The sequence below is a fragment of the Jatropha curcas genome, chromosome 2, assembly GCF_041381405.1.
Source record: "Jatropha curcas cultivar XTBG-Jc1 chromosome 2, XTBG_Jcur_1.0, whole genome shotgun sequence".
In the NCBI taxonomy this organism is placed as follows: Eukaryota; Viridiplantae; Streptophyta; class Magnoliopsida; order Malpighiales; family Euphorbiaceae; genus Jatropha; species Jatropha curcas.
Window position 1 is genome coordinate 21415965 of NC_143152.1, and position 6710 is coordinate 21422674.

Genomic DNA, 6710 nt, shown 5'->3' on the forward strand with positions numbered 1-6710 from the left:
TCATGAACCCATAAAATATTTATCTTCTTCTCAGCCATCCTGAATTACAGTGCGCAAAAATGGAACATTTAACTCAAATGCTTTCTAGCAAATCGCCCAAATACAAGGCACACACATTTTAAGTAAGAATTTCATTATTTTAAAAAATGCCAATTTAGAAATATCTATTGCATGTAAAAGCCCTTAAAAATCCTAACTCTTTTAATCAATTTCAACAAAACCAAACTGTGATGTTGCCCATTATTCAAATGCAAAACATTTTCAAATATCAATAATTCTATGCAAATCATGCAAAACTCCTAAAAGCCAAAGCTCAAACACTTAATCTAACCCAATATTGCACCTTTATGGATTGTAAAGAAGAGCATTGATTGTCCTTCACCTTGAGCCGTTTCACACCAAATGCAATAGGTCCAGTTGCTATTTAGTAGCTTCTCTCATAATGGCTACAAAAACATATATCTCTCTTTCTTTCGCTCTTCACAACTGATTTAGTTTAGGGATTTGTTTTTTCCAAGATTCCTTCTGTGTTAATGCATTAGTTGCAGATAAAAACAAAAAAAAAAAAAATTGAAAGTCTACATTGGAGGGAAAGAAACTATCTAATCTGATGTGGCATATGATGGATTTCTCTCTCTCTGACATGTCATTACATTTTTGCCAGGGAAGGGAATTTGACTTGCACGAAGTTCATTTGACTAGGATAGGAGCTTATTAAATACGAAAAAAAAAAATAGAGGTAAGTAGGTAGAATTTTCCTTGATATTGCCACGTAGGATTCCAAATTAATGATATGTGTATGACTTAATTGTTTGTTTTTATATTTATCTAAAAATAAATTAATTTATGATTGAATTAAACCGTTTTAAATGTAATTGATTAATAGTATAACGTTAGAGAATTAATAGTGTGTTAAGTAACAATTTACATAACTTTTAATGAAATAAATAAATTACATAATTTATCAATTTTAATGATATGGGCAGTTATTATTTTATATTAAAAATTAAAAATTTTCGTATTAAATTATGTTAAATATAATTGATTAATTATAATATTAATAATATGATAAGTTGAAGATTTATACGACTCTTAATTATTTAAAATAAATTATTTATTCATGAATTTTAATGAATAACGAGTTAATTATTATTTACATTAATTTAAAATAAAATAAATTAATGAATTTTACCACCTTTCATTTTACTTTTTTTTATTTATCTCTATAAATTTTAATATTTTTAATCTATATTCTTGAATGCATGTCTATCTACTAACTTTTACTTTAATAATAAAAAAATCACGCTATATTTTTTTTTTACTATTGATATATCTTTATAATATTTTTTTAATAGCATAATAAAAGAAATTTCATTCAAGAATCTATAAATTATATATATATATATATATATATAATATATATTCTCTCAATTTTACGTTATTTTACTTTTTCTAAATCGTGCATAGCACAGGTATATTGCTAGTTATGAAGATTTTTAAATTGACAAAAATTCAAAAGTTGAGACACTAAATTTATCATTTATCCTTATTTTTACTAGTCATACATCCAGACCATGGTAAGATCTCTACATAAATCTCGCAGCTCTGTGCAAATTAGATAATATGCTTTTTGTAGGTTTTGCCGATACTGCTCAAGTCCAACAAATGCTAATATTACCATAAAGTAGTTCCTAACGCAACAATTTTTTATAGGATATATTAGATAGCTTTGATAATACAAAGTCTCGGTATGTTGACCACGAAATCCTAGCCCCAAATGCTAATGGGTTCTCATCTTTTAGAAGAACCTTTCAGCCAAGAAGAGTAGTGATGGCTACCAGTGTCTCGGGTCCCTTCTTATGGCCTCTGTGAAAATTCAAGAAAACAATTACAGCATAAACGCGATCACACAAACAAAATATTAAAAGTTGCAATGACTGTCAATAGCATTGCTTTAGCTAATATAGAAGTCCCTAAATCTTTCTTGGATGCACTTCCAAAGGTATGAATCACTCCTTTGTCATGTAAATGTCATTATGATTTATAAAAAATAAAAATGTCATTATGATTTATAAAAAATAAAAAGGGCATTATTGTTAAATTCTGCTATTTTTTTTCCCCATTTTGGTTTCAGAATGCCCAAAACCTTATGCATCAAGACACCCTTTTACATATAGGAATTTATCCTGGCTATTCATTTATCACACCTAAGGTCATGTTTCATGGTTACCATGGCAGCCATGAATTCCGGCGAGTTTGAGCAGTTTCTGGCAGTATTTGTTGCAAAGCCTGATGATTTGGGGGTCCTTAAATTCGAGATTAAGAAGACTAATTCATTGGTCATTAGAGTTCATAAGTTGGTTGAGAAATAAGGAAACTTGTAATGTTGAGATGAGAATCTACATATCCTTTGCATCTTCAGAGATACACCACGCAGAAGATAGCCTTGAAAGGGTTACTCTATGCATAGAAGAAAATATTGCTTGTAATGATTTAAGGACTTGGTTCTCTTTACTCTAAAGAAGGATGTTGGGAAAATCGCTATTTTCCCGCCCTTCGGACTGGCTTCAAGCAAGAACAAATGAGAAAATAATGACTGAGAAATTAAAGAAAATAAATAACACGATAATTTAACGTGGAAAACTTCCCAAATCGAGAAAAACCACGGCTGTTGCCAAACGACAACCAAGAAAAATATTCACTATGCGGCAAATTGTTACAACCACAATTACAAAATATTTTTCTACTCGACACCCTCAAAACACCCTAAATATTTTATACTCCAAGGGACTCCAAAAGACTTGCTTTAAATCCCTAATATAAAACACATTCAAGTGTTTTTGGTGTGTTTAGAAACCTAAACCTTGGCTTCTTTTTATAGTCAATCCACCACCCTCACATGCTCTTCTCCCCGATGTGGGATTGAGCAAAACTAAATTTTATATTTTTTTTTTCTTTTTGTTTTCAACAAAGGAGGCTAACAATCTCCACCTTGAAAATAAAATTTTAAAAAAACACAACATTGTCTGCTACCGACAATTATAATTGTTATCGTCAAGAATTATCATACTCCACCATAAAAGGGTATCGCCATTTGGAACCACTTTACCGACTCCAAGAATTTTCCATCGGCCATATCGGATCCCGCTAATAGTTTATGGTGCAACCCTCCTGTTGACTTTTCCGAGAGTTCATTAGCCATCGACATATTTTTTTCCACCACACACTTTGCATCAACTGTCAACCAATGCCGTGCGCATTTCCGTGGACCAGCTACCAATAATCCGTCCTCTTTCATGGCATTTCAACGGGTAGCAATCATGCCATAAGGACACATATCTCTCAATTACAGAGAGAACACATCATCTCCTTCGCCACAGGAGATCAAATTGGCAGCAACAACGTTAGAGCTTCTAGCTGAATCAGCTCCACCGTTCGGGCAATCCTTTCTGAGTCTCTACTGCCACTGTCTTTTCCTGAATTCTTTCCTTTGACTGGTTTACCCTGCAAAACCTTATGCAGTCCAGACTGAATCAACACGTCTTTGAATTGCACTTGCCACAGTGCAAAATTCATTCTCCCGTGAAATTTCTCAATCTCACATCTCATAGCCGACATGCTTACTTGTTCTTATGACAGTGAACCCAATAATTAGTGAAGTAAACCGATTCGGTAATACAAAGGAAAGACCACAATGATCTCCTAGACAGTATTACCATTCCACGTAAAATCTCAGTTGGGCGGAGGGGTCACAAGCGGTCCCACTTAAAATCCGGCCTTCGAGACAGAAGTTACGTGCACGGTATATTATCAGAACTTCCTTAACAGAATAACTTCAATAATTATCGTCAGGACCTTCACCACAGGTACAAGCACACCAAAGCAAAGCTCCACCCGCTTCAAGACTTCCAAAACTCCACCTGCTTTTAAAATAAAATAATTTCTAACAATAGTATTTCTGATGTGGAAGATCAGACTAAGCTGCAACCACAGTGCATACTTATAATTTAAATTACAAGAAATTATTTTAACACTAAAAGCTCCGCCTAACAACTAGGCTCTGATACCACTTGTTGGGAAAATCGCTATTTTCCCGCCCTTCAGATCGACTTCAAGCAGGAACAAATGAGAAAATAATGACTGAGAAATTAAAGAGAATAAATAACACGATAATTTAATGTGGAAAACTCCCCAAGTGGAGAAAAACCACGGCTGTTGCCAAACGACAACCAAGAAAAATATTCACTATGCGGCAAATTGTTACAACCACAATTACAAAATATTTTTCTACTCGACACCCTCAAAACACACCAAATATTTTATACTCTAAGAGACTCCAAAAGACTTGCTTTAAATCCCTAATATAAAACACATTCAAGTGTTTTTTGTGTGTTTAGAAACCTAAACCTTGGCTTCTTTTTATAGCCAATCCACCACCCTCACATGCTCTTCTCCCCGATGTGGGATTGAGTAAAACTAAATTTTATATTTTTTTTTTCTTTTTGTTTTCAACAAAGGAGGCTAACAAAGGAAGCAAAGGGTTAAACCAAGATTATGCTTTTCTTCATCAGGTTAGTTAGTACTTAACATGTTGTCTTATCTTTCTCTTCTTGAAGTTTTACTAATTGAAACTTCTTTGTCTTTTTCTTTTATTCTTTTAAAAAAAGGATTATGAAGTAGAAGATGAAGCGTTGCGTGGAGTTTGTGATGGTCATGGAAAGAATGGTCATATAGTGAGCATGATTGTAAGAAACAAATTGTCATCACTATTACTAAATCAAAAGAATGTCTTGGCTAAGACAGACAATTGAAGATGCCAAAAATGAGAAAGTTGAAGATGATTTAATACCAAGCAAAAATTTTTATATCTGGAAAGAGGCTTGTATTATTGCTTTCAAGGTTATGGACGAGGAAGTCAAGCTTTAAGAGAACTTACGTCCGCTCTTTGTAGTGGAACCACAGCAGTTGTTATGAGACAGGTAATCATCAAGATTTGGAAAAAAAATTTGTGCAATTTATGTTAAACTTATGTTTATGTCATTTCTATCTTTTCTTTGTTGGTTTTTAATTTTTTTTAACAGGGTGAAGAATCTTATCATAGCTAATCGTAGAGACTTGAGAGCAGTGTTGGGTACAATGAATAAGAATAAAATCATGCCTGTTCAATTAATCTCAGATTTGAAGCCCAATGTACCAAATAAGAAATGTCTCTCTAATTAATTAGAAGAGATTACTGGTTTCTAGCAAAGTTGAAAACTAATTTAACACCTCCAACTCCAAAGTCCTACATAAATTTAATGAACTAATGTGGCTGAGAATATTTATAGATTTATGCTAAATATACTTGGATGAACTGGGAACTTTAGCTAATAACACAAAGTGTGCTAATAATTATAAGGTCTTGAGAGTAGAATAGTAGCACGATGTTTATTAAGTTTAGTGGGAACTTTATTAGATGAACTGCAATATTTGTGTTCTATTTTGGGTCTACTATGCTTTTTTTGGATTTTCTTTAGGTATTGCATTGTAGGAGGAACTCAAAAGTACGATTTCAAGTCCAACTCAAAAGCAAAAAGAGTTTCTGCTTCTAAAATATGATACTGCAAATCTAATTAGAATGCATTTGGTTATAATTACCCTTCCGTTGAGCTTTAGGTATACCGATTTGTAAATTTCACTGAAAATATTCTAATATTTAGTTTTAGTTCTTAGTCTAAAATTTCTAATGGTGGTTGTCTAAATGAAAATAGAGACTTGAAATTATTAGCACTTTAAGCTCGAAGTAGGTCCTTTTAAGGCCAAATTTTGGTTGTTTATTTTTCTTGGGTATTGCTTTTATAGTAGATAAGTCTTTATTTATTTTGTTTCAACCTTCATTTATGTTGGTTCATTTTGTGTAGAAATACATTAGCATCATCCTTTTTTAATGGTTTGTTCTTTGATTTTTTTTTTCATTTTTCATTTTTATTTGTTGTTTTATGGTGATGGGTCTTTGATTTATTGCTTCTGTTTTATGAATTTTTGAATGTAACCTACATTATTTGTTGACATTTGAGTAAACATACTAGGTAACTAATTACTTACATTGTCTTATTTCAGAATAATCATCCAAGGTTTAAAGGAGAAAACATTGAAAAGAATAAGGTGTTTTATACTCGAGCTAGAAGCTTCTCCATTCTGAGGAAAAAGATTGGTAAGGAAAATATTGCTCTCTGTTTTTATAGATTTTTTTTTTCTAATGTATTTCTTGAAAAATTGATTTATTTTTTTGACTTAAGTAACGCCAAGTGGAAGGAACATGAGTAGGCTTTTGTTTGAGTTTGGTTTTATTTGAATTTTATCTTTGTTATTCTTGCTTTTACAATATTTCTTTTACTACACTTCATTTTGAGCAATTTTGGATACGCACAAAACCAGTTAAATTACATTTGATAATTTTTAGTGTTTCTCTTCTCTTTTGCCTTTTTTGTTTCTAACATACGAGATAGAAATAATTCAATTCCTCTTTTCATACTAAATTTGCTCTAGATTGATCACCTAAACTTTCAGTTTCTCAGTTTGTTTAGGAGTTATGCAAAGCAGGATTGGATTGACAAAACTGTGATATGGGTATGTTAAGCTAAATTATGCATTTTCACTTTTGGGTTAAATTTGAATTACATTTGCAGGGAAGCTTCTATTCGAAGTGTTGCGGAATTTAGCGTGATAAT

At 32.0% G+C, this 6710-nt stretch overlaps 1 pseudogene; it reads left to right on the forward strand.

Annotated features, from left to right (window-relative positions):
* Positions 1-2391: 2391 nt before the first annotated feature.
* Positions 2392-5220, forward strand: LOC149498381 (putative protein phosphatase 2C 72; annotated as a pseudogene).
* The last annotated feature ends 1490 nt before the right edge of the window (positions 5221-6710 follow it).